Source organism: Garra rufa, chromosome 10 (genome assembly GCF_049309525.1).
Source record: "Garra rufa chromosome 10, GarRuf1.0, whole genome shotgun sequence".
NCBI lineage: Eukaryota > Metazoa > Chordata > Actinopteri > Cypriniformes > Cyprinidae > Garra > Garra rufa.
Window position 1 is genome coordinate 10,314,070 of NC_133370.1, and position 22,004 is coordinate 10,336,073.

The window sequence follows — 22,004 nt, forward strand, 5'->3', positions numbered from 1 at the left end:
ACCAGTTAGATTTATGGAAAACACTGCAGTCTAAACACATCCCCATTGATTAGATATGTTATGGTACAATAACGTTTTTGTTAAAGGGACAGTTCACCCAAAAAAGGAAAATTCTGTCACTGTTTACTGTTCACTGCACCCTAAAAGTATCATAATAGTCCATACAACTTAAATTTGGGTCTGGTTTTTTTAAATCTATATACACTACCAGTCAAAAGTTTTATGTTTTTTAAAGAAGTCTCTTCTGCTCACCAAGCAGCATTTATTTGATCCAAAGTACAGCAAAAACAGTACCATTTTAAAATATTTTTTACTATTTAAAATAACTGTTTTCTATTTAAATGTTTTTTTTTAATTTAATTTATACCTGTGATTTCAAAGCTGAATTTTTAGCATCATTACCAGTCACATGATCCTTCAGAAATTATTGTAATATTCTGAGTTGCTGCTCAAAAACAATTATTGTTGTTATTATTATTATTATGTTGAAAACAGCTGAGTAGAATTTCAGGTTACTTTGATGAATAGAAAGTTCAGAAGAACAGCATTTATCTGAAATAGAAATCTTTTGTAACATTATAATTGTCTTTATCATCAGTTTTGATCAATTTAAAGCATTCTTGCTAAATAAAAGTATTCATTTCTATAACCCCCCCCCCCCCCAAAAAAAAAATACTGATTCCAAGCTTTTTAAAGGTGTAGTGTATAATGTTAAAAAAGCTATTTATTTGAGATAAATTCTGATCTTTGGATCTTTCTATTCATCAAAGACTCCTGAAAACATATACTCAACTGTTTTAAATATTGATAATAATATTAAATGTTTCTTGAACAGCAAATCAGCATATCAGAATGATTTCTGAAGGATCATGTGACACTGAAGACTGGAGTAATGATGCTAAAAAAAATTAGCTTTGATCACAGGAATAAATTACATTTTTAAAATATATTCAAATATACAACAGTTATTTTAAATAGTAAAAATATTTTACATTACTGCTTTTTCTGTATTTTGGATCAAATAAATGCAGGCTTGGTGAGCAGAAGAGATCTTCCTGTTCAAATACTTTTGAAAAAATAAAAGTAAAACCTTTTTAAAACCTTTTTAAAGCTTTTCAACGTTTCGACAGGTTTGAAACGATGTAAAAAGGAGTAATTTTCATTTCAACATTTAATAATACATTATTAAAATAAAACAGAAAAAAAAAGATTATTTAATGAACTAACATGAACAAAAAAATGACACATTATTAGTTAATGTTAAATAAAAATCATAAACCTTATCATATAAAGAATCCTCTGTGTGCGTTTGGACTCTCGCCTCATGTACAGTAATTGAACTGCACAAAGTTATTTAACATGACGTATTAATTGAAGTGTGTCTAATTGCAGCGCCCCCAGCAGCAGGGTTTGTAATCAGAACCAATTCCTAGTCATTAAGGCAGCATTCCTGCGTCAGGACTGACTTAGAGGTCAGGTAGCTCTCACACTCACACTCAGTCTGTTATTGCCATTAGTGTGTGTGTGTGTGTGTGTGTGTGTGTGTGTGTGTGTGTGTGTGTAACCTGGCATAGGGTCGGCTGGTGCTGTTGTGTTGTTGTTGAAGGGCAGGGATTCTCGTCGTCATGACGATGCTGGAACTCTCAGCGTCTGGGATTCTAATTATGGGATGCTCCGGACTCTTAATTGATTGGAATGGGAGAATTTACCCTCCGTAATGCGCTGTGTAATTTATGCAAATGATCCACTTTGTTGGCTAATTGTTTGAATTATGTATTTATCTGTGGTTTAATGTATGCTGAAATAAGCTTGGGATTCGGGGTGCGTTGAAGAGGCTTGTCTCTGCAGATTGGTTTATAACCTATTAGCAAATGAAACTGATTATTTATAATTACATATGATTTTAATTTTTTTTCTATTAATTACAAAAAAAATTGATAGTACAGTGATGGAAATGCCATGAAAGTTTGATTAAGAATTCTTTATTTCATAAGGTGAATGCTTAAAAAGACATTTTGAGAGCATTTTTACAATAAAGCCCTGTTGGTTAACATTGGTTAATGCGTTAACTAACATTAACCAACAACGAGGATTACTTTTAGTTATAGTATTTATTCATTTTGCTACTGAATTACTGATATAGTTTATTTTTGTTGTAAAAGAACAATGATTGACTTACATATCAATTCAAGTCAGTCTCACATGGTTTTCTGACCCAAATTTACTATTTATTTATATAATTTTGTGTTCATTGACTCAAATAAATGTTTTACTTTAAAAAAGTTAGAAAGTCATAAAATATGTTTTGTTGCAGCTGTAGCCTGTTCTCAAATCAATAAAAATGGCTAAAAATGCACTTTTTTATGCAGTGGTTTGTGTAGTATTTTTGTGCAGAGTTTAAATTAAATAAATAGTTGTGGTTAAATTTAAGAAATAATTTCAACTCATCTATCCGAAGAATTAACCTTATAAAAATAAAAATGCTTAAAATGTAACTTAAAAGCAAAAATGTTTCAGTTCCTAAAATAATGTATAATGTCTATAATTTTATACACATTTTACATGCACAATATTGTACAAAAATACAAAAATGTATTCATTTTGCTACTGAATTACTGCTAAAGTACATGTCCAAAAGATAAAAAAAATGATTAGTGTTTTTGTTGTAAAACATTACTCGTACAAAAAAATGATTGACTAACATATCAATTCAAGTCAGTCTCACATGGTTTTCTGATCCAGTTCACTCTTTTTTAATCATATAATTTCCTGTTCATTGTCTCAAATGAATGTTTTAGTTTAAAGAAAATTTAGAAAGTCATAAAATAAGTTTCATTGCAGCTGTAGCCTGTTCTCCATTCAATAAAAATGGCTAAAAATGCACTTTTTTATGCAGTGGTTTGTGTAGCATTTTTGTGCAGAGTTTAAATTAAATAAATAGTTGAGGTTAAATTTAAGAAATAATTTCAACTCATCTATCCGAAGAATTAACCTTATAAAAATAAAAATGCTTAAAATGTAAGTGAATGGAGTTGAGTTTTAATATTTAAAAGCAAAAATGTTTCAGTTCCTAAAATAATGTATAATGTCTATAATTTTATACACATTTTACATGCACAATATTGTACAAAAATACAAAAATGTATTCATTTTGCTACTGAATTACTGCTAAAGTACATGTCCAAAAGATAAAAAAAATGATTAGTGTTTTTGTTGTAAAACATTACTCGTACAAAAAAATGATTGACTAACATATCAATTCAAGTCAGTCTCACATGGTTTTCTGATCCAGTTCACTCTTTTTTAATCATATAATTTCCTGTTCATTGTCTCAAATGAATGTTTTAGTTTAAAGAAAATTTAGGAAGTCATAAAATAAGTTTCAATGCAGCTGTAGCCTGTTCTCAATTCAATAAAAATGGCTAAAAATGCACTTTTTTATGCAGTGGTTTGTGTAGTATTTTTGTGCAGAGTTTAAATTAAATAAATAGTTGAGGTTAAATTTAAGAAATAATTTCAACTCATCTATCCGAAGAATTAACCTTATAAAAATAAAAATGCTTACAATGTAAGTGAATGGAGTTGAGTTTTAATATTTAAAAGCAAAAATGTTTCAGTTCCTAAAATAATGTATAATGTCTATAATATTATACACATTTTACATGCACAATATTGTACAAAAATACAAAAATGTATTCATTTTGCTACTGAATTACTGCTAGAGTACATGTCCAAAAGATAAAAAAAAACATAGTTTTGCTATTTTTGTTAGTGCCTTTGTTGTAAAACATTACTTGTGCAACAGCAATGATTTACTTACATATCAGTTCAAGTCAGTCTCACAAGGTTTTCTGATCCAGTTCACTCTTTTTTAATCATATAATTTCCTGTTCATTGTCTCAAATGAATGTTTTAGTTTAAAGAAAATTTAGGAAGTCATAAAATAAGTTTCATTGCAGCTGTAGCCTGTTCTCCATTCAATAAAATTGCTAAAAATGCACTTAGTAACATGTATTTTTTTGTGCAGTGGTTTGTGTAGAATTTTTGTGCCGAGTTTAAATTAAATAAATAGTTGAGCTTAAATTGAAAAAATAATTTCAACTAATCTATCAGAAGAATTATCCTTATAAAAATTAAAATGCTTACAATTGAAGTGAATGTGGTTGATTTGTAGCATTTAAAAGCAAAAATGTTTCAAGACCCAAAATTATGTATAATGTGTATAATGTTATACACATTTTATGCAAAATATTGTTCAAAAAATAGAAAAATGTATTCATTTTGCTACTGAATTACTGCTAAAGTACATGTCCAAAAGAAAAACTTCCATATCGATTCAAGTCAGTCTCACATGCTTTTGTGATCCAGTTCACTCTTTTTTAATCATATAATTTCCTGTTCATTGTCTCAACTGAATGTTTTATTTGAAAAAAGAAAAAAACAGCTATAGCCTGTTCTCTGTTTAATAAAAATGGCAAAAAATGCACTTGTTACATACTTCATATTTTTTGTGCAGTGGTTTGTGTAGTATTTTGGGCAGAGTTTAAATGAAATGAATAGAAATATTTTCCACTCGTCTATTAGAAGAGTTAATAAAATGATTCCTTATTGTATTTAATCTGAAATATTCCATCAAAATGAGATTTTATATTGAGTTTGGGAACATGTTTGCTCTTTGAGCTCTGGCGAATGTGGGCTGCTTCATCCCTCAGGTTCTCGGGACAGCTGCGTACATGCATCGTCCTGGCTGGGAAAAGTTTTATGAGGAAGCTTTTTGTCAACATGTCCTGTCTGTGGTCTCGACATGGAAGGAACATTTTAGCTTTCACCTCACATGTAGCTGGGCCCGGGCCCCCCATGGGGAGGTGAACGAGAGAGTTTAACCTCCATGTGCTTTTCATTTGTTAAGCATCACACATCAGCGTGTGACTCACACATGCGCCGCTGTACATGATCTACGCTGTCAGCTCGTGTGATCCTTGAGTTATCTGCAAGGTGGGGAAAGCACCTGAAAATCTGCGAGCGCTTAGAGCCCTCGGTCCATTTCTCTTCCAAAACAGCTGTTGAAGATGAACCCCCAAAGGAATTTCGTGACCCCTTCACACTGCTTGTAAAAGCGTTAAACACACAATCCACACATGGTTTCCTTGCTGAAATGAGGAAATACCATAGGCGCCTATTGTTTTATGTTAAAGGAATATTCTGGGTTCGACGCAAGTTAAGTCCTACATTTTCTTTTAAAAATAAATAAACATATAATAATAATAATCTAGGTTATGGTGTGGTGCTTAAAATGGAAGTGAATAGGGACCAAATGTTTAAATGCTTAAAATTAAATGCTTTTAATTTTCAAAACCATTCACATTAATTGTCTAATAGAGCTTGTGTATCATTTCATTTTCAGTCATTTTTCTAGTCATTTTACACTTTAAGCCATTGCATTGTAATTGCAACAAAATTGTAAAACTGAATATAACTTAAGGATGAGTAGATAATGACGGAATGTTAACATTTCATATGAAATCCTTTGTATTCTTTCTAAATATGCAAAAATTCACTTCATGATTTTAAAAAACCAATAACCTTACAACTGAGAATGAGGTCGATTTTTAGAATTTAACAGCAAAAATGTTTAAATTCTTAAAATGATGTATAACGTGTATAATTTTATACACATTTTACATACAAAATATTGTACAAAAAATGCAAAAGATTATAGAATTACATAAAAAAACACTTTTCTATTTAGTTTGTGTGTTATTTTATTTTAATTCATTTTTAAAATCATTATTTTGAGTTTTAAATGTTATGTATGTTGATGTAGGCTATATATTATATTATATATGCTATAATATTTTTCAAAATATAATATTTTGAAATATATTTGAATTTTTGTTTGTTTTAATAATTTCGTTGTATGTTTTTGTATTTTTGTTATTTTTTAAATTTGTATTAAATAGTTTTCTATTAAGTTTTAGTTTTTAGCTTTAGTTTATTTAGTCTCGGTTATGTAATGCTTAATCTCAGACTAAACATAAAGTTATTAAAATATTAAAATAAAAATGAAAAATGAGATATAAATCAAGGTTTTTAAAATATATATATTTTATATTTTATATATATATATATATATTTTAGTTTGGTTTGGTTTGTCATATAAAACTGATTTGTTTTAGGTGCTGAATTCGTAAAAATTATATGTTTTAAAATAAAAATTTAAATGAAAAATGAGACATAACACAATGTTTTAATAAAACATAGTAATACACATAGTAATAAAAATACATTTTTCTTTTTTTGTCATATAAAACTTATTTATTTTAGGTGTTGAATACTTAACCTTACATAATTTTTTTTATTTTGTGTACATTTAATTTGAATGTTTTTGTATTATTATTATTATTATTTTTTTTAAATATGTCTGTGTAGTTTTTATTAAGTTTTTAAAAGTTAGTTTTTAGTTTATTTAGTACTAGTTAATTTATAACTTAAACTCAGACTAAACGGAAATAATAAACATTAAAATGAAAATAAAAATGAAAAATAAAAAAACAAGCTTTTATATGTTTAAATAAGCATGCGTACATAGTAATGAAAATATTTTTTTTCTTCGTATTTTTAGTTTTAGTTAACAATAATAACCCTGGTTTGTCATATAAAACTAAAAAAAAAAACGAGAAATAAAACAAGGTTTATATAAATTTTAATGCTTATTTAAACATAGTAATGAAAAAATATATATTTTAGTTAAAAATAATAACCCTGGTTTGTTTTATAAAACTTATTTGTTTTAGGTGTTGAATACTTCATCTTACACAAAAAAAAGCTATGAAGCATTTTTCCATGTTAAAATCACATTAATACACACTGGTTATGTTTATGGCTATACTGTTAAAACAGTAATTTAATAAAGACTGGCAACCTTTATTTCCATTGTAAGTGCATCACTGTAACTGAGTTTTTTTTGTGTGCTGTTTTTAAACAAACTAAATAAAAACATTATTTATGAATTGTTTTTCCTATTGAAGACCTCTCCAGATGTCCCCACAGGGAGGTTTTTGTCAGATTTAGTTTTCGTCTTGAGGACGAATTTGCCCCTAAAGAATATCTACGCTAACCCACCCAAGTATTTAACATGCAATACTTGCTTTGCAACTGATATTCCTCTTTTCAGAGCATATGGCTTACTTATTCCACGTTTTGTTTGTTCAATTGGTTTTTAACATCAAATCTTGATAGAAAACCCCTTAAAACTTACTTTTTTTCATCTGGCTATGCTCTCTTCTCAAACACACACAACTCTACAATCAGAATTGTTTTTAGGAAAATGTTAACCGGCCAAAGAAATACAGCCCCTCTCGACTGACTCCACCTCCTCTTTGGTTGCACTGGGTAACGGTTTAAAAGGAACCATGTGTCCAGCAGGATGGGGAATAATTTGACTCTGGATGGAGTAAGTGGGCCGGTCGGTTGTTCAGTCGATCGGTGTGCAGGAGATATTTTTTTTTCTGGGTCGGGCTGGTTTTGATTAATGATTAGCAGAGGGAGGGAACTGATCTGTATTTGGCCCATCAAGCAGCGTCCGAGAGCTCACAGACACTGATGGCACACTCGCGTCTCGCTTCCATCTGTCCGTCACTGGTGTGAATTAGACACGGGCGGCCAGAGACGCTGTGTGAGAGCTGGAGAGATCCTCAGTCGCTGTCAACAAATCATTTCAGATGCATGTTACACACACTGGTGTTTGATGAAAGGAGGGGGACTGAATAAAAAATGTTAGCATTGTCATTATGTCCAGTTTGGTATGTTGAATTCATTTCACATCACAGAGTTTAAAACAAAAGCAAATTTGCATTGTTTTATTTGGTGAAGATGAAGAATGCGGATGGTTCTGAGAACTTAAGTTAATCCAGGCGTTTTAAAAATGTGTTTTCAAATTATTTAACATTTTCTTAAGTAAATTTGAAAAGTTCTGAATACTAGTGGACTGTGGGGTTTTCTGCCATTTTATCATCTGCCAGACAAAAATTTAAATCCTGAGCACTTGGAAAATTATTTTTTTCTATTTTGCGTGACTAAGCGTTTAATAAAACAGCTGTTTTTTGTCTGTGTTATTTGAGCATCAATGATATACTAGTTTTACTAATATTTTGAATTATATTTGAATTTCAGCTAAGTTTAAGTCGTTTTGTTATTGTAATTTTTTTAATATATAGTTTTAGTTTATTTAGCTTTAGCTATTTTAGTACTTAAACTCAGACTAAAAAATGTTAAAACATTAAAATAAAAAATAAAAATGTATATTTTTGGTGCTGAATACTTAAAATGATAAACTTTAAAAAAAGGAAAAATTATAAATAACACAATGTTTTACATAATGTTTAATTTTTTTATATATTTTTTTTTATTAACAATAATAACCCTTGTTTGTCATATAAAACTGAGCTGTTTTATGTGGTGAATACTTAACCGTACACAAAAAGTAATTTTGTTGTATGTTTTTGTATTTTTATGTATCTCTGTGCAGTTTTTATTAAGTTATAGTTTATTTAGTCTTAGTTATTTTAGAACGTCAACCACAAAAATTAAAATAAAAAAATAAAACTTGTAAGCATGCAAATAATTAAATGTGGTTTTCTGAACTTACTTGGTTACCAAAATTTGGTCATATATTCACAGACCAAAATAAACCAGCTTGAACAGCATTGGAATTCATTGGTCTAGACCAGTAATTGTTTTTTCAAAATGCATGTTATATTTCATGAATAAGATTTTCACATAAAAGACATTTACATGTAGTCCACGAGAGACAATAATAGTTGCATTAATAAAAAAAAAAAAAAAAAAAAAATGACCCCGTTTAAAAGTTTACATACACTTGAAAGAATACTCTTTTCAGCAGTTACACTAAAGTGTTGTGTTGTTTGTTTTTTTCCTCAGGTGATGGGGTTGTTGAATCCGGGTGGAGTGCCGCACCAGCCGCAGAGCGATTTCGCCCTCTCTCCGTTGACTGGCGGTTTGGAGCCCAGCACAGGCATGGCTCCCAGCTGCCACTCCTCTCAGAGACTGGAGGCCCTGCCAGGCCTGCCCAGCATGCCAGCTCTGCCCAGCTCCCAGTCCTACTGCCCCTCCAGCTACAGTTCACCCGGGTACAGCGTGGACCACGTGGCGTCTTACCAATATAGCCAATATGGACAGAGTAAGGTGAATACTAGCACTCTTTGCACTGTACACGTTTATGTTCTAAAATTTCTGTTTTGGATTATATGCATCACTGAGTTATTTTATAGATACTATTACAGTGTTTATTCATTTTGAACTGTTTTTTGTTTTTATGTCTTTTTTTTTGTTTTTACTTTCATTTTAGTTAAAGTTTCAGTCATTTTTGTTGTTTTTTAAATGTCAATATCATCTTTATTGATTTTTTCATCAGTTTGATCTGTTTTAGAACATGAAGTAAAAATAAAATAAAATGAGAAATGTTGCCTTTGGAGCTAGCTGATTTTATATTTATATACAATTATATTTTATACACTACCAGTCAAAAGTTTTTGAACAGTAAGCTTTTTTTATGTTTTTAAAGAAGTCTCTTCTGCTCACCAATCCTGCATTTATTTGATCCAAAGTACAGTAAAAACAGTACAAATCTGAATCATTTTTACTATTTAAAACAACTGCTTTCTATTTGAATATATTTTAAAATGTAATTTATTCCTGTGATTTCAAAGCTGAATTTTTAGCACATTACTCCAGTCACATGATCCTTCAGAAATCATTCTAATATTCTGATTTGCTGCTCAAAAAACATTTATTATTATTATTATTATTATTATTATTATTATGTTGAAAACAGCTGAATAGAATTTTTTCAGGTTTCTTTGATGAATAGAAAGGGCACATTTATCAGAAAGAACAGCATTCATCTGAAATATAAATCTTTTGTAACATTATAAATGTATTTATCATCACTTTTGATTAATTTAAAGCATCCTTGCTAAATAAAAGTATTAATTTCTATTATTTCTTTCTCCCCCAAAAATAATAAATAAAATTATACTGACTCCAGATCTTTTGAATGATGAAGTGTATTTTACAAAAAATGAAAAAAATGCACTTAGCTGTTTTAATTATTGATAATAATAAATGTTTCTTGAACAGCAAATCAGCATATTAGAATGATTTCTGGGACACTGAAGACTGGAGTAATGAGGCTTTAATCACAGGACTAAATTCGATTTTAACATATATTCAAATAGAAAGCAGTTATTTTAAATAATACAAATATTTTACAATGTCACTGCTTTTGCTGTACTTTGGCTCAATTAAACGCAGGCTTGGTGAGCAGAAGAAAAACATAAAAAAAAATCTTTCTGTTCAGATACTTTTGACTGGTAGTGTATTATTTTGCGGATTAATCTGCCAGTTCATCATTTTTTTGATTGGAGGTCAATATAAATGCAGTTGATTGTAAAAAAGGGGCAGGATTTATGCAGACAAAATTGCAGAAGTCCTTTAGAAGACATTTAGATCAAAAATTAAGGTCGGAAAATAATTTAAAAATATATATGCATGGATGTATTGTTCACAATTAGATCAACTTTGAGACTTTGACTTCATTTAATTACATTTTTACACTTTTTGATGCTTGTATTGATGCGTGCCATCTGATTTTCTCAACATCTCAACATTTTTTCATAACTGTGCTAACCACTACAGTTCAGCCAGGAAACTTTTTTTTTTTTTTTTTTTTTTTTTTTAAATGCAGTGATTCTGTAGAGAAACACGATCATCTAAACGTCAACTGAGATTATTTTCAGCGAAGCATTGGTCTTTTAATCTGAGGCGTAATCATGGGTTTACATTAGTTAGTTATAATCCGCCGAGCAGGTAAACCCCGCCGTGGTTTACGATGCTTAACCCGCGACCTTTCACGACCCTGTGAGATGAGCTATATCTCATCAGCTCCAGGCATCCGTCAGCCAGCCATGTAATGAGCTCCGAGTAACAAAGATATCGTTCATGATGCACTCAAACACGCAGTGAAATGAGAGGAGCGGCCGTCTCAGAACATGTTAGACAGAAGCCGAGGCGGGGGGAGAGACTCACACACCAGGCCTGCATGTCGAGTGCCCAATCCAGGACTGCATCTTGATATCATTAATTTGCTGGGGTCCGCACCCCGTAAGCACAGAGCTGGGGGTCCGTGGAGGAGTTAGCGGGGGTCTTGTGTAGGAGTAGAATGGCCCGTGGCAGGCAGATATTAGAACCATGTGTTTCAGACGGGTCAGATCTGTAGTTGCTGTTGATCATTGACTCGGATCCATACTGGACTGAATAGAGGACAGCTCTCTTTTCATTTTCCCTCCTTTCAATCTCTCTTACTTTCTCTTTCTGTCTGTCTTTTTAGTGGAATTGGCACACACTGGCTCATTCAATCATGTACTGTATTTTGCTGGATCCTTCGCTCTTGCGTATTTTGATTTTTTTTTTCTCTTGGCAAAGGATATGTCGATATAATCATATATTGATATCAGTGCTTCTCAGCCACTAGGAGCCCACTAGGAGGCATCAGAACACTTCCAAGACTTCAATATACATACATACATACATATATACAAATATATATATATATATATAGTAATTTTTTTTAAACATACAAAACTTTGTCAATTTTTACTTATTAAACAACTATTGTGAACAGTTTCTAAATATTGTGCTGTTTTATTTTAAAGTAAAGTAAAATAAAATATTTTATTTTAATTATTTTTTTAAATATTTATATTAAAGTGTAACTGCAGATTCATTTATTTAAGAACTGTTTTGGAATTGTTAATGTACTATTATAGTTTTTGAATTTTATTTTTACATTTTATATTTTTTTCTTTGAATTTTATTTAAAGTTTCTGTAATTTCATGTAGGATTTTGTCATTTTTTTGTATTTTTTTTTTATATGTACACTATCAGTCAAACGTTTTTGAACAGTAAGATTTTTAATGTTTTTATTTTTTAAAGAAGTTTCTTCTGCGAGAAGTCTGCATTTATTTGATCCAAAGTACAGCAAAAAATATTGAAATATTTTTACTTTTTAAAATAACTATTTTCTATTTGAATATATTTAAAAATGTAATTTATTTGCGCGATTCCAAAGCTAAATATTTAGCATCATTACTCCAGGCTTCAGTGCCACATGATCCTTCAGACATCATTCTAAAATTCTCATTTTCTGCTAAAAACATTTATTATTATTATTATTATTATTATTATATTGAAAACAGCTGAGTAGATTTTTTTTCTTTGATGAATAGAAAGTTCAGAAGAACTGCATTTATCTGAAATAGAAATCTTTTGTAACATTATAAATGTCTTTATCATCACTTTTGATTAATTTAAAGCATCCTTGCTAAATAAAAGTATTAATTTCTATAATATATTTACCAAAAAAAACCTAAATAAATATTATACTGGCTCCAACCTTTTGAATTGTAAAGTATATAATAATAGTATATAATGTTACAAAAGCTGATCTTTTGATCTTTCTATTCATCAAAGAATCATGAAAATTGTTTCTTAACTGCTAAATATTATTAATAATAATAGTAAATGTTTCTTAAACAGCAAATCAGCATATTAGAATGATTTCTGAAGGATTGTGTGACACTGTAGACTGGAGTATGATGCTGAAAATTTAGGTTTGATCACTGAAAAAAATATTCAAATAGAAAACATATTTTTTTAAATAGTAAAAATATTTCAGAATTTAATTGTACTTTAGATCAAATAAATGCAAGCCTGGAGAGCAAAAAAGACTTCTTTGCATTAAAAATCTTAGTGTTCAAAAACTTTTTAACTGGTAGTGTATATATGGGTTGATTCAGTTTTAGTTATTTACGAAAGAAGGAAAATTAGAAATGTTGTCTTGGCACCTGAATGATTTCCGTTTATGTTAATTTAGTTTCAAGCAAGGAAGATGTTTTTTCATGGATTTAAGCTTTAGTTTTAATTAATGGTAACAACCCTGATTTTTAATGAAATCTCTCTCCGTCTCTTTCAGGTGCCTTTCATTATCTGAAACCCAGCACTGACTGAATGAAGACAGACAGGAAGGAGATGAAGAGATCTATGGATGGTCTAACCGTAAACTCTTGCACTTGCGCTCTCCTTCACCTCTTGAACGTTTGACCAAAATGACCATCCATCCTCAAACTCCCGCTCGAAGAGCGCTGGGGAAAAAAGCCAGCGCTGGGTCCAAAGTGCAACCGAGTTGTTTTTACGAGAGGGGATTGTGGATAGGGTAGGGCTGGGTTTAGAACCAGGCCTCTCTATATTTCCACATCGTTTTGGAGCATCAGCATCACACGTTCTGACGACACTTACCACCTCTTTCCTTAAGAGCGACAAGCCATGGAACATGAGGAGGGTAAAGGGAAAGGACAAAAAAAGGACAAATAAACAACTCAAAGACTGAGACTGTGCTTGTAAACAGCATGGAATGGCAGGGAAGAGTGTGGCGCCATACTCTGATATCAGCTGTCCACTGACGGACGCACTTTAGTGGCTGGTTTGTGACACAACTCGACTGTGACTCTTTGGATGAGACACATTTTGTTGATATATTTAGGAAATAAGGGCTTGGAAAAGACTGATGTGCCAACTTTCCTTATTTCTCATTTTCAAACAAGCGACTGAATACACAAAACACACTCACATTCGGCACAAGGCTCTCAGGTCCTCTTCACAGCGAGAAAGAGGGTGACCTAAATGGAATGCACTCAAGTGTCCGATGGCATTTCACGGAGTTGGTAGTGCGACGCAGCTGAGAACGTCATCTGAGAACACACAAAATAGCTTATTATGAGACAGAAGTGATGTTCAGAATGGAATACTATTGTACTGCTTATTGCATACTGTATCTTACAGTACAATATTTCAAATTGTAGTACCTTGCAAATCTTTGATTTGGCAGATGACGTGTCAAGAAAACAATAAAACACTTGTGGTATATAATATTGAGTAGAAGGATAGTGTAGTTAGTTTTGCATTCAGAAAAATTGCACACAATATAAAAAGTGCATACTGTACAGTAGTATGGTAGTATGCTATTCTGAACATTCAGAAAGACCCCCGCCACAAAACGAACCCAAGGAAAGTGCAATACACACTCAATACCTCATAAACACTCATCTGTTCTCACTCGCTCTCGAAAATCATCTGTTCTTAAACTCTGATTGTTTTTCATGCAAAGAAAAGATTCCAGATGACGCAGCGTTTCATAATGTGGATGGATGTCACCTTTGTTTTTACTCGGCAGTTTGGAGGAGATCTTTGTTCTTTGTAACACAATGTTCATGTCTTATTTTTTACCTTGTTGTTTTTTATACTTTCATGTTTTTTTTTGGTTCTCGGCTGCATATAATTGTTAAAGGATAATGTGTAAAATGCAGCACTATTTACTATTTATAAGAAAAAATAAATAAATTGCATTCAAGCTTATTGTTGTGTAATTATTTGTGACACAAAAATACATCGTATGGGTCATTATTGATTTTAGGATATTGAGTAAATATCATGTTCCATGAAGATATTTAGAACATTTTTCTACCGTAAATATATAAAAAGTTCATTTTTGATTAGTAATATGCATTGCTAAGAACTTCATTTGGACAACTTTAAAGGAAATTTTCTCAAGATTTTGATTTTTTTGCACCCTCAGATTCAAGATTTTTAAATATTGTCCTTTCCTAACAAACCATACATCAATGGAAAGCTTATTTATTCATGATGTTGTATAAATCCAGGGTCACATTTTGTGCCTTTTTTTTAATAATAAAAAAAAGATTCTTTCTTTCTCAGTCATTTCTCTTGTTTCCTCTTTCCTTTTTTTAATAATCCAAATTTGCTTGTGGGAATAAACAAGAAATTGCATTATTTTTCTGGATCATGTTTAGCATTTGAAAAACCATTCTGCACCTGTATGAAATAACTGTGTATGAAATGCTGTTTTAGGAAAATTAGCATGACGGTATCAGATTTATTCAGCCTTCAGCTTCATAGAGCACTTTTATTCATTTCGAAATATATTCAGTTTCATAAAACACTCTTTCATGACAAAGTCCTTCTCTCCAGGGAGCTCTTAACAGGGTTAATGACTAAAGCAGAGGGCTGTAAACCATCCAAACACAACAGAGAACGTGAACAAAGCCATTTTTTCTTAGATCTTTCTTTCTTTTTCTCTCATAAATGCATCATGTTTTCAGCTGGTCTTTTCTCGTGTGTATTAATGTTTGCAACTAAGTGTTTGACAAGTATAGATTCAGTTTAGTATAGTAAAATATAGTACAATATAGTACAATTTAAAAAGCCCTAAATGTGTTTCTTAACATTTTTTGCATCGTGTACCAAGTTTAAGTCAGAAAACAGATCAGAAAAACGATGGTATCGTTTGTTTATTAAGCGTCTGTCGCTTTAAAAAATTTTTGAACGCGTGCTAGTAGGATTGATTCTGATTGGCTGTCAATGTTTGCGTCGTTCGTCCATCAGCTGGAATAAAAAAGTTCTGAAAATGATTCCAGAGATATCGTTTCTCTCTCTTCTCGTTCTAGGTGTATATTACTATTAAGAACGATTTTTTAGAATTATATCTTTATATTTATAATTATCCTCCTGGTGTAAACAGGCCTTTAGAAATCTGTCATCCACACAAATTGACAAAATGTACACCTTTTTTGTTTTCTTTCCTTAAAAGGTGACTGAATGTTTTGAGCAGCAATTAAAAATAATGATTCAATTATTTCGGTTTTGCTCACATTTTGTAATTTCAATGTCATAATTCTTGTTTTTTAAAGCAGTTAAAATCATTCCAAGAACCCCCTGGAGCCTGCTTAAAGATCCCCCGGGGTCAGAATTGCTGGTTTAAACCATCTTTCGGACATTAAATTTAATTTAGCACACCTTTACGTCTTTACATTTGTTTTTCACATCCACAAAACTTGGCTGTCTGTGGAAGTGTCCCTCTCTTTTTGCTCGCTTTTCCAGCATGGAGCCTGGTGTCAGACACAATAACATATACTGGAGACAACTTAACCTCTGACCCCTCGCACTCTTTGAAATCAGTAGACAATCACAGCATAGCTGACAGGGCAAGAGTTTCTCCCCACTCCCCCACGTCATTCTGAGACAGACGGCTGAAAGAGGAGAGAAACGCTGGAAAAAAAACAACAGGGCGAAAAAAAACATGAAAGACACGAGACTGTTTCTCGCAGTAACTAATGACATGGAAGTTGGTTAGGTGAACCTCACGGCTCAGACGCAAACACGAGGAAAGAATGGGTGAGCAAATCATTCAAGAGTTCAACTTTTTGAAGATGTTTTGCTACTGTCCTGAACAGCATCAGTCTAAAAGTAGTCATCAATCAAGTATCTACAGAAGTCACAGGTCCATTCTAGACATTGGGGGAAAAGACAAAGCTAAATGCAAGTAAGAGACTGCAACTAACCATGCAGTCATATAGTCAATAAATAGGCTCAGTAAGTAAAGGGAGGAGAAAACACATCCAGTCAATCTTTACAGTGTTATGGTATAAACGTATCTGTCACTTGGAAGAAACTACAGCCAAAATCAAGCTCAAATATCATAAAGTTTGCAAAGTAAAATAAGAAATAACACAGATTAAATTAAATCAATCCATTTTTTGAAATGGGACAGTTTATTGAACCTTTTTTTGGAAAAGTTTGCATGTCAGTTTTTTATCGTAATTGATACATCAGGATTTTATGGCTCATTTAGTGTGAATATTCTAAGAGGACCAATATGCAATTTGGTGCAGTTGCTCATATTTATTTGACTAAAATTGTAAGATGAAATTTTGCTAACTTGTAAATCAGAGAGATCTTTATAACACTACAGCAGACTACTTACATAAAATGCTTGAAATATCAGTCACTCTATATCTCCCAATAATATGGCTTAGTGAAATTCTATTTGAATGTTAATTTATATATATATATATATATATATATATATATATATACATACAGTTGAGGTCAAAAGTTTACATACACCTTGCAAAATCTGCAAAATGTTAATTATTTTGCCAAAATAAGAGGGATAATACAAAATGCATGTTATTTTTTATTTAGTACTGACCTGAATAAGATATCTTACTTAAAAGACATTTACATATAGTTAAAAAATACTAGAAAATAATAATTGAATTTATAAAAATGACCCTTTTCAAAAGTTTACATACACATGATTCCTAATATTGTGAATGATCCATAGCTGTTTTTTTTTTTGTTTTGTTTTTTTGCTTAGTGATAGTTGTTCATGAGTCCCTTGTTTGTCCTGAACATTTAAACTGCCTGCTGCTCTTCAGAAAAATCCTTCAGGTCCCACAATTTTTCCCACAAAATTAGTTTTTTCAGCATTTTTGTGTAATTGAACCCTTTCCAACAATACTGTATGATTTTGAGATTCATCTTTTCACACTGAAGACAGCTAAGGGACTATTACCCTATAACAACTAATGCAACTATTACAGAAGGTTCAAACACTCACTGATGCTCCAGAAGGAGAAACGGTGTATTAGAAGCCGGTGGTGTAAACTTTTGAACAGAATGAGGATGTGTACATTTTTCTTATTTTGCCCAATTATCTTTTCTTTTTTTTTACATTTAGTACTGCCCTTCAGAAACTACAGAAGACACATGTTTCCCAGAAGGCAAAATAAGTTATATTTACCCTGATCTTCAAATTCAAATTTTTTTTCACCCCCTGGCTCTTAATGCATTGTGTTTCCTTCTGTGAGTGAGAATTGGAACCTTCTGTAATAGTCGCATATGAGTCTCTCAGTTGTCCTCAGTGTGAAAAGATCAATCTCAAAACCATACAGTCCACAGTACACTAAAATGCCGAAAAAACACAATTTGTGGGATCTGAAGGATTTTTCTGAAGAAAAGCAGGCAGTTTAACTGTTCAGGACAAACAAGGGACTCATGAACAACTATCACTGGAAAAAAAAAATCAGCTGTGGATCATTCAGGTAACAACACAGTATTGAGAAACTTTTGAACAGGGTAATTTTTATAAATTGTATAAATATTATTATTAACTATTATTTTTTTCTTGTGGACTATATGTAAATGTCGTGAAATATCTTATTCAGGTCACTACTAAATAAATGGAAACATCCTTTTTGTATGATCCCTCTTATTTTGGTAATATAATTAACATTTTGCAGATTCTGCAAGGTGTATATAAACTTTTGACCTCAACTATATAAAGCTCTGTAATTTTTATTGTAGGGGCAAAACATATAATGCAGAAAAATACAATGATGATTGAGAGATGAGCTTATAAACATGCCTCAAAAGCCTGATGGATCATATTTGATATTCACATTTAACATGATTTTTCTAAAAACAATTTATGTATGATCAAATAAACCTAACAATTTACTGCAAAAAGATGTGAACCAAGAGAGGGTTGTTTATTTAAACAAAAAAGGCCTTTTATAAACTCAGATGACAGATTATGTGCAACAGGTTTTTATGCAAAGATTTCAACATGTTGATCATTTAGACTTTAGAAATTAGCATATCAAATGTGATACATCTTTATAGGGTTATGGATGTTTTGGTATTGTGCTGTGATTTCACTTTATGTCTTATGAGATATTTGGGTCCTGAAGCACAACCAGAACCTCTGATCTATAATGTCGGGAACATTAAATTAAAAAAGTGACATGTTAAAGCATTAAATTTCACAAATTTTCACAAACTTAAATGCTTTAGAATGCATGACGATAGTGTATGTTGAGCAGCAGTCGCATTCAGTGGCAGTGCAAGGCTTTATCTCAGCATAAATGATAAAGAGTGTTTATCATGGCAGTGCATGTCGGGTAGCATTCCTTTCCAAAAGCGTCTTGCTTGCTATCATTTCTCTCGCTCTCTCTCTCTTTCTTTGGACAGGCTACATGTTGTTCACAAAACAGACAGAAACCCTTATAATCATCAGAGCAAGTCCAGCTCACCACTGCAGTGGATGAACTTCAGCAAAATCCTCTTGAAGTCTCTCTGACATGAAGTTTAAGGATCAAAACAAGCTGCATTTGATAACTGGGTGACTCCAGCGTTTCCAGCACCGAAGCTTCAACGTTTGAACGTTACAGTTAAGTTGAGTGACAAAAGAAATCAGAAGCCTTTTTTCAAACTTCTTACTGAAGAAAAAGACCTTCAGTCACACAGTGACATTCTGGGATAAACGCCTCCATCAGAGAACAACTTCTGAACAGCACGGATAATCTATCCCATACTGCTCCAGCTGCTCCATATCTGCCCTTTACATCAGTATCAGCAAGTCTGTGAAAATATCAGTGATGTTCATGGACAAAAAGCTTATGCTCTGAACCCTTGTTTTTATCACAGCTCAAGGTGAAGGAATTGTCTTTTTGACCTTGTGGAAGACTACTACCAGATGAAATTTGCTGAAGTTACAGCATCTGTTTTCTCTTGAGAGATTTAAACCTTGAATCTGACCTCAGTAGTAGTGTCAACATGCCTCTAGGTGGCGCTACAACGAACCAAACATTGCTCCTCGCTCTGCTGGACAGGTGCCGACAGGCCATTCTGAAAGAAATCGGGACGAACCATCAGGATTCCCAAGATAACGTGACTGCAACTGCCCCGACCTCGACGGCTCTCGCCACAACAAGCAGGCAATCCTATGACAACGCCTACTTCTACATACTGTTTGTGATGTTCTTCTACTCCTTCCTGGCTCTGGCTCTTTTTAAAGGGTTTGTTCAATACGATGAAGGCAACAAAGAGTTTATGACCCCCGCTGACTCCTCAAAGCAAAAATGCAACACAGGCCCAGTCGCTGACAAAATCGACTTTGAAGAGGAAAACAGCATCTGAGAAAAGAAACACGTCAGTATATTCAACACTACCAGAGATTTCTCATTCATCATTAAATGATATTTTACACAAAACACATTTAACCAAAGCATAAGAACATAAGAGATTATATATGTGACCCTGGACCACAAAACCAGTCTTCAGTAGCATGGGTATATTTGTAGCAATAGCCAAACCTACATTGTATGGGTCAAAATGATCGATTTTTCTTTTATGCCAAAAATCATTAGGATATTAAGCAAAGATCATGTTTCTATTATTATATTTTGTAAATATCCTACCGTAAATATATATCAAAACTGAATTTTTGATTAATATATGCAATGCTGACAGCTTAATTTGAACAACTTTAAAGGCGATTTTCCTCAGATTCCAGATTTTCAAATAGTTGTATCTCAGCCAAATGTTGTCCTATCCTAACTCATAAACTCATAAACAACTATAATAAAACTAAAAGCACAGAATTGAGAATCAAGTGTATGTAACTTTTTGAAGGGGGTAATTTGTATAAATTCAACTATTATTTTCTCTTGTGGACTATATGTAAATGTCTTTTATGTGCTCTCTTATTTTGGTAAAATAATTAACATTTTGCAGATTCTGCAAGGTGTAGATAAACCTTCGACTGTATGTTCCTCCACATAAAATGCAACTCACTAAAACTGAAAAGTTTAGATTAATTGCTGTCTTAGATTTTTAAGTAAAACCAAAGTGATTCTGAACTATTTCAAATCATACATTAAAGCTTATTTATTCAGCTTTCAGATCTAAAAAAAAAAAAGACCTTTATGACCTTTATGGTCCAGGGTCACATATATTATATATGCTACTGTAAGTTTGGGGTGAGAAAGTTTTTTTCAGACAGAAATTAATTTTAATTTTATTTTATTTAGCAAGGATGCAATACATTAATCAAAAATAACCATAAAGACCTCTACACTATTACAAAACATTCTGTTTGAAATAAATGCTGTTCTTTTAAACTTTACATTCATAAGCAGATCATGAAAAAATGTGTTTCCAATATATATATATATATATATATATATATATATATATATATATATATATATATATACACATATATATATAAACAGTCTTAGTTGCTGTTCAAAAAAATAAATATTTATATATATATATATATATATATATATATATAAATGAATATATAATAAATAAATAAAAAATAAATAAACAACAGCAACTAAGACTTTTATATATATATATATATATATATATATATATATATATATATATATATATATAATTTTTTTTTTTTTTTTTGAACAGCAACTAAGACTGTATACATATAAGACTGAAGGATTTCTGAAGGATCACGTGATTCTGAAGACTGGAGAAATGACTACTGAAAATTCAGCATTGCATCACAGAAAAAAATTACATTTTAAAATATATTACAATAGAGAATTGCTGTTCTGAATTGTAAAAGTATTCAACAATATTATTCGTTTGAGCGTATTATATTGCATATAAGCTGATCTGTTGACCTAAAAAGGTATATCCACCTTATTCTTCAACATGTAAGTAAGTCTGTGGGCGAGACTTCATTAGCAGGAAATAACCAGAAGAATAACAAAGTGCTGTTTGTACTACAAACATGTATGTTCATAATTAAGTTAATACATTAAAACAATATTGCAGGACATACCAACTTGCAATATAAAACTGCAAAATGAACTGCTTAAAATAGCTGAAAGCCAGACTAATAAAATTTACAACTGGCCGCACCTACGCTTACGAAAAAAAGGTGGATTGGTTGTAAAATTCATGCAAGGTGTTATTGAAAATGTGAACATTGAGCATATTTGGCAACACATTATATAACAGTTGCTCTAAATGTATTTAAACGCATCACAAACGCATACATTTTAAATTGAACTTCTAATAGTATATCAATAACTAATAATTTGTAACATACTATGTGGTGTTGGCGACCATTTTAATAGCAAGAAGACCAACAGTTTGTCTCTCAGTGACCCCTGTGCGCAAAGTTACCAGCAATTGCAAGGTGAATTTACAAATTAACAAACGCAGCCCTATAATTACATTTGTTTTGACAAAATCAGTA